Raw genomic sequence first — 8,068 nt, forward strand, 5'->3', positions numbered from 1 at the left:
AGGCAAGTTCAAAGGCCTGACATTTTACTGGCAGTGAGGATGGGGAATCGCTTTGGCAGCAGACACCGAGCTGTCTGCCTCGCCATCTGTCTGAGTAATTGCAGAGGTGGGCAAAAGACCCTAAACCCATATTCCAGTACTGTTACTTCAGGGAATGTAATAGTACAAGTGCATTTCCAAAAAACAACTGCAAGAACACAAAAGAAGCAGATCAATAAAGTACTTAAGTACAGAGACCCCTAAAAAACTTCTTAGTGCATCCAGCGTCTATCAGCATAGGAACTGAAGTTTGTTAGGCTCTATTCTTTTCGTTTTAATTTTAAAATTAAATGCCTTCAAAAGTGAGTGCGTATACATGCACTCAATAATCCGATCATAATCCGATTTCTGCACTTATCCGATCATTCTAATGGTCACGTAATGAAGCATTTAAATATTCTTCATCTTCTAGATGATGTATGTTCATATTTTCAGATAAAGTGGTGCGATGTTTAAAACAAAAGCAGCGGCATGAAGTTTGAGTTTTACATTACGTCTATGTCTCGTCTTCTTCTGTGAGTTTACTGGCTGGTTGCAAAGAAGAAATCCGATTATTGCCTGACTCATGTAGACCTGGAGACCTTCCCTATTATCTGATTACTCAAGTGCATGTACGTGTTGATTGGATTACTGACAAAATCTGATTTTCTGCAGTTATCGGATTATTGAGTGTACGTAAACACACTCAGTGAGAGGTTTGTCCAATCACAAAGCAGTGCAGATGCTCACTAATCTAACAGAATGAAATTAAACTCTAAAAAAAGTAATTAGAAACTCAAATGTTAATGAGAAAACAGTAAGTAAAATGGCAAAAAGTACATTCCTGCTAAAAAGTAGATTCCTTCTCTCATAAATATACCTGAGTAAAGTATCTAAAAATACACAGCAAATTACTTTATAATGCAAACGCAAATTATTCAATTAGTCACCACCCAGCCCTGAAAAACTGTGAGTATTAAATGCATATTTTGGCATTTCCTGCATTAAAATAGTTACAATCTTAATCAGGAAGAGCCCTTCAGTCATGGCTTCAGTAACATGTGTTCATTAAAGCCACCACCATCTAAACAGTGTAGGTTTACCTGGTGGCCTGGTACACATCCAAAGAGCTCTTACTCAAGATCAGAGAAGTATTCACATCTGATTTCTCAGACAAAACTATTTAGCATGCAGAAACACTAATAAGGGGCCAAGAAGTGTGAAATGGCTGAATCGGGATTTCACCAATCTGATAAATCATGTATGTTTAAACGTAAAAAAACAAAGAACGTTCTGATTGATCTGATAAATCAGATTTATTTGCGCAGGGAAAGACGGCATGTGGACATACCTGAAGTATAGAGACATTCTGCCAGTCTCTTTAGGTCCCGCAAGCAGTTTCCACACATACAAAGCTGCAATCTTACATTTTTCTGTCACCGAACATCCAGACTATGACACTTACTAACACAGAACTGTCTGTAATGTATGCTTGTTTTATCGTTTTAATTTCTAAACGGTTCTGCTCTTCTTAAGCTTCAAGCAGCCATGGGTGGTTCAACACTTACTATTAGTATAAAACCTTCATATTAGTTTTGATGTACCTACTGAATAACACATGGTTACTAATTGAGAATCTGTATTAATGTATTAATAGAGTATTTTTCGCAGAATTAGACTTACTAAGTTTCACAATGAAGGGCCGGCAGGGACTCAAATTTCAAAGCAAGGCAAAGCTCATGTAAAATAGAGATTTTGGAACTAAATCTGCAGGTGTTAGATATGCTGCCCGCAATCCATGTGCAGAGCTTTCGATGCAAATATTAATAATCAGGGAAGGAATATCTGAAAACGGGCGGCACGGTGGCGCAGTGGGTAGCGCTGTCGCCTCACAGCAAGAAGGGCCTGGGTTCGATTCCCGGCTGGGTGCCCAGGGTCGTTTCTGTGTGGAGTTTGCATGTTCTCCCCGTGTTTGCGTGGGTTTCCTCCGGGTACTCCGGTTTCCTCCCACAGTCCAAAAACATGCAGTCAGGTCAATTGGACGTGCTAAATTGCCCCTAGGTGTGATTGTGTTTGTGGATGTATATGTCTGTTTGTCTGCCCTGCGATGGACTGGCGACCTGTCCAGGGTGTATCCTGCCTTCCGCCCGATGACAGCTGGGATAGGCTCCAGCACCCCACCGCGACCCAGAAGGATAAGCGGTTTAGATGATGGATGGATGGATGGATGGAATATCTGAAAACTCATACACTGTAAAAAGTGGCTCATCAGATCTACTTAAAAAAATTACTTCATGTGGTAACAAGCAATTTAACTAGTCTTATTCCACCTAAATAAATACTTATGAACGATTCTTTCAATCAATGTAGTTTTTTAAGTCGAATAAAAGTAGCTCAATTGCTTGTTAACACATGAAGTATTTTTTTAAGTTGATCTGATGAGCCACTTTTTACAGTGTAAAGAGTTACTGAGAGGAACTGGCACCAAAGCTAACACCGGGAGTATACAGTTCCAACTGAAAAATACAGCACCAAACATTTGCCTTTACGCAGGAACACAAGTGGCTTTAAGACCAAAACTGGGTGATTTCCTAAGGGGAGAGAAATAAATCTAAATAAATATTTGAATAAATAATTTATTTAATTCATCTTCATCCACTTGGGTGACAACTGGCATAAAACCCAACGAATTACTTCTACACTAATTCATGCAAAACTAGTGCATTCTTTGAGACTGTTTATGAAAACCATCTTCATTACATGATTTAGTTGTATAAGCTCTATATCGCTGCAGTCGGAACAAAACCTCGTATCTCCTAAATGGTAACTTCACAGGAGAAGGAAAAAGCATGCTTCACTTTTATTGTAAGTTAACATAACCAGACTTTTTTCCAAGTCATTATGGGCCGTTTGTTTTGGTCCGTTCATCATGAAATTTACCCACAATGTAAAGGACAACAGGAATTTTCAAATTATGTAAAAACTGAAAAACGACAAAAATGGAGATACGAGGTTTTGTTCAGACAGCAGTGATACGCTCTGTTGCTGAGAAACGTTTCAGAACCATTACTATTCACTTTGGTGGTGATAGGAACCAGATATCCAGGCCTGAAATTCACGAATCTCCTTAAAGTAAAAGCACAGATTTAGAATAGGAACATATCTTAGATGAGAACTCCTGATTTGAGAAGTTTTGTGAAAATGGGACCTGAAGAGTTTAATGCCTCTTAAAGCTCCTGTCATTGCCTGACTGTTTTACGATAGTTTTATGATTTACGGTAATTTTACGATTTATGCTAGTTTTGAGATAAAATTTTGGCATTAAACATATTTTTCTTAATTCATGGTGAAGAGGTACATGCACGGTGGTGAAGGCAAAATAGTAGCCACACAAAACATATTTTTTCAGGTTTACCACAATTTTGCCTTAATCAACATTAAATATAAATATTCAGAAGACACGTGTAGGACCACTGGTCATTTTGAATAACAAAGGTTTGTAAGTAAAGGAAATGGTTCAGTATAAAACCATGAACACTCAAAGAACTCTTTGCACGATTAAATGGTTCTTCGCATTGTGAAAGGGTTCTTCGGCTGGATGGAGAATCTGCTGAAACGGTTCTATACAGAACCTTTTTGAAAAGGGTTTTATATAGCACCAAAAATGATTCTTCTATTGTTACAAGCTTGACAACATAACAATAGCAGAACCCTTTTTGGTGCTACATTGAGTGTTCATGGTTCTATAAAGAACCATTTTCTTTACTAAGAGAACCCTTGAAAAGCCATCTTTTTAGGACTGTAGAACCATTTCATGCTTAAGTGGTTGTTTGCATGGTAAAATGGTTCTTTGTATTGATGGAGAATGTGTTGTATATAGATTTTCTGAAAATGGTTCTATATAACTTATAAAGGTGATCTTCTTCTATACAATGTCAAGCAAGAACCCTTTTCGTGCTGTGTAGAACCATTTACAAGAAGGTTCTATATAGACCCATTTCACCATGCAAGAACCACTGAAACAAGGAATAGTTCTATATAGAACTCATGGTCCCATTGCCTTCATTAAAACCCTTCAAGAACCATGTTTTTATGTGTGTAGTACATATATAAAATCAGGAGACACGTGTAGGTTCACTGGTCATTTTGTGGTAATGCAAATTTGCAATATTAGTGTGACCTATACAATACGACTAAATTATGAGTGCAACTTCTTAAATGGGTCAGAAGGGTGAAGAATGGTACAGACCTTCTTCTCAGAGCCTTTTCCATGGGTGCAATCCAGGTGACCACCACCAAAGCAGGGCATGGACCTTAAAAGCAAAAAAGCAAAGAGGGACAAAACTTACCACACCAGATAAGTTCTCTATTTCCATATATCCCAAAATAGACACATAAGAAATTAATTAAGAAGAGTAATAACCCAAGTTACATAACTATAATTGGCATATCATGATTAATACTTCCATAGAATCATGAATAAAACATATAAGTGGCTTTGAAAACGGAGACCTAAGCCTACAGAATAATGTGGGGCCGTGTGTGAAATGGCATCGCGTGAGAGTTCACACTATTAAAGGCAAATTACACCGCCACTGCACATTCAGTGTTGACATATTGCTCGTTGAGTGGGAAAAAGCTAAACGTTATTGTGAGGCTTCTCTCTCTGCCCCCCTGTTTGCTTATCCCTGTGAGAAAACCCATTTACTTCCCACTTTTGCTTACATTTTCCTATACAGGGCCTGAGCAAGGGAACGCACGGAAAAAGGGGATACGCACACACACTCGCTCAAACTCACACAGAGCCTGAAAAGGCAAAAGTTCTTCGCTGTTATGCAAATACAGCAATCTGTAAATGCTTGAGTGAGAATTATATTTGAATTAAATGAGGCTTTGCCTTTCTATAACAATGAATTGCAAGCCCAGCTCTCAATGCTGAATCCCCACGCCGCGGCCATGCATATTATGCCCTTGACGAAATGTGAACTGACATAAATACCATGGCTCACTTACAATCCGATTACTCGGCTAAAACACATCAATACCGGCCAGCCAACGGGCGCTGGCGTCCCCCCATTCAAACGGCCAGCGAACAACCCCGGCACCTCCTCGCAACGCAAGCGCCCCTGGCTGCCACGGCCTCGCCCCCACGCTCAACCCATCAGCCGTCCTCAATGGGAGCCTTTCGACAAGGTGCTTTCCCCCTGCCTGGAGAGTTCAGGTCTAAAACAAAGCCAAAGATTGTGCTGATGGGCTCAAAGTCCCCAGCGTTGGCCCACCGCCCCACACAAGCGGTTATGGGTTTAAATAGGGAGCTCTCCCTCCAAAAGGCTGCACTTTTTTTTGTGTGTGTGTGTTTCGATTCTCATTGAGTGGCTTTGCCAACGCGCTCCTATTAAAACTATCCTCAAGAAGAATGGGCCAGGTTAGCATGACCGAGGGTCATTTTATTTGCAGCGGTGATGGCTTGTTAGTAGCCGGCCCTTAATTTAAAGTGATGTTGACAACCACAAAGATTGCTCCCTTTCTGAGGCTGCGTGGCAACGCTTCGGGCTCCCCTGCAACACAATTTAACCGCACACATTTACAAGATTTTTCTTTTCTTCCCTAAGAACCTGCCAGGTGGTGGCCACTTGGATGAGATCCGTCGTGCCGGTGAAACGTTATAAGATTAGAACGAGGGACAAAAAACATAAATACTCGTCACGTTGATGCGGCCTGAGCTTCCGTGACCAATTTAGATCCAATGAGAAGATATTACAAGCTTCTTTTAAACCCAAAGCGCTGTTGTTTCCCTTCGAATGTATGTGAAATCAATAGCCATCTATCTTAATGAGGGTATGGAAGCAGGTTTTGAATAGACTATTGAACTGAAGGGGGTGACCATGATGGGACACCACTATAAAACACACCCTAGGCACTTTCGGTGCGTTATTTGTTTAGTTGTAGCATAATTTATTCATTATCTTGAAGTAAATTAAAGCAAATTAAATGTCTCAACCGAAGACACGGTTCCCTCAAACCATTTGAGTAAAGAAGGGTTTTTCTGCTTTAATAATGCAAAGAAATTATGAATGAATACACAGAGTTTCTGCACATGATCCTCTTTATAGTCCCAATGGGGAATCAGTGCACTTGGAGACTTCAGCAACCAAAGGCAGAGTTTGCAGGAATCATAATAAGCAATTTTGACTCATAGCACTAACTTTAACTGTTATAACATTTCACAGAAGTTGATTCATGTGAACGATGATGGTGATATGAGAGAACTAAGACTTGTTATAACAAGATCTGCCAGATATATTTAAAAAAATATCATAAGCTATGGAGGAAAGTGGATAGGAGACTACTGTGAAAAAAATTGTGAAATGAGTATTAAACGGTAATTTCACCAATTTTTCTGCACAATTATATTGCTAAGATGTAAACAAAGTCATTCAGAGTGGTTTGGTGTGAAATGCTCTGTTTTAAAGAAGCTCACCAGTCAGAATTGTTCACAGTGGTGGTGATATGAACCAGACATCTGAAGCTTCTAATACCTCTAAAATCTCACAGAAGGGTATTACATGGAATAGATATGAATACACCGCTTGATACCTGAGACACTGTTTTACAATAGTTTTGAAAAAATGTTTTGGCCTAAAACATATTTTAAATGACACTCATGGCAACATATGTAAGGCAAAAATAGTACCCAAAGAAAACTTACTTAGATTGACCACTTCATTAACATTCAACATCACACAATCAAAAAGATGGTTTCTCAAGGGGTTCTTTAGTACAGGCAATGGTTCTACTTAGAACCATGAGTTATATATACACAATTAAGATGGTTCTTCAATGGTTTTTAAGTAAAGAAAATGGTTCTGTACAGAACCATGAACACTCAAAGAACTCACTGCATGATTAAAGGGTTCCTCGCATTGTGAAAGGGTTCTTCGGTTTGATGGAGAATGTGCTGTAGATGGTTCTATACAGAACCTTTTTGAAAAGGGTTTTACATAGCACCAGGAATGGTTCTTCTACTGTTACAAGCTTGACAGCATAACAATTCAAGAACGCTTTTTGGTGCTACATTGGGTGTTGAGTGTTCATGGTTCTATATAGAACCGTTTTCTTTACTAAGAGAACCCTTGAAAAGTCATCTTTTTAGGACTGTAGAACCACTTCATGCTTAAGTGGTTGTTTGCATGGTGAAATGGTTCTTTGTATTGATGGAGAATGTGTTGTATATAGAATCTTTCTGAAAATGGTTCTATATAGCATATATAGCAAGGTTCTTCTTCTATACAATCTCAAGCTGGTAACAATGTGCTGTGTAGAACCATTTCACCATGCAAGAACCATTTAAGCATGGAATAGTTCTATATAGAACTCATGGTCCCAAATAGAAACATTGCCTTTATTAAAAAAAAAACCCTCCAAGAACCATGTTTTTTAAGTGTGTAGTACATATATACACTGAGGTGACACATATAGGTTCACTGTTGGATCTGAATAGTAAATAAAATGGCTATATTTGTGGTGAAGACATTGCAACCCCTGGTTCCTTTCACTGTAAAGAAATATGTGTAGGTAAGTTTCACTACAATGAATCACTGCACATCAAATCACTCTATATGACTTTGTTTACATCTCAACCAATGAAGTACACAGAAATTTTACACAGAGATTTTGATGGAATTCCCCTCAAAAAGTTGTGGAAGCCATATATGAAGTGTCTCACAGCCCTGTGAGGAAAAACAGCCGAAAAAGGCCCTCAGGACTAGCTTAGCTAGCACTTAGCCACGTAACTGAACGTGCTGGCTTCACGAATATAACCCAGTAACCTTACATTCAGGGTGTACTGTCAGCTCAGACATGACCCTGAATGTTCTTCATGTAGTTTGGTTAACTTTTACGTTAATATCTGTGCTTCATTTTCTCATAATATCCACTGAGGGGTAAATTTAGTTAGCTTGCGGTGTACAGGGCTGGTCACACATACTAGTAGCGGTTAGCTAACATCACCGTTAACCATTATTAGCCAGTTAACCCGATTTAAAGTAAA

This window comes from Colossoma macropomum, unplaced genomic scaffold (assembly GCF_904425465.1).
Source record: "Colossoma macropomum unplaced genomic scaffold, Colossoma_macropomum, whole genome shotgun sequence".
NCBI classification, from domain to species: Eukaryota; Metazoa; Chordata; class Actinopteri; order Characiformes; family Serrasalmidae; genus Colossoma; species Colossoma macropomum.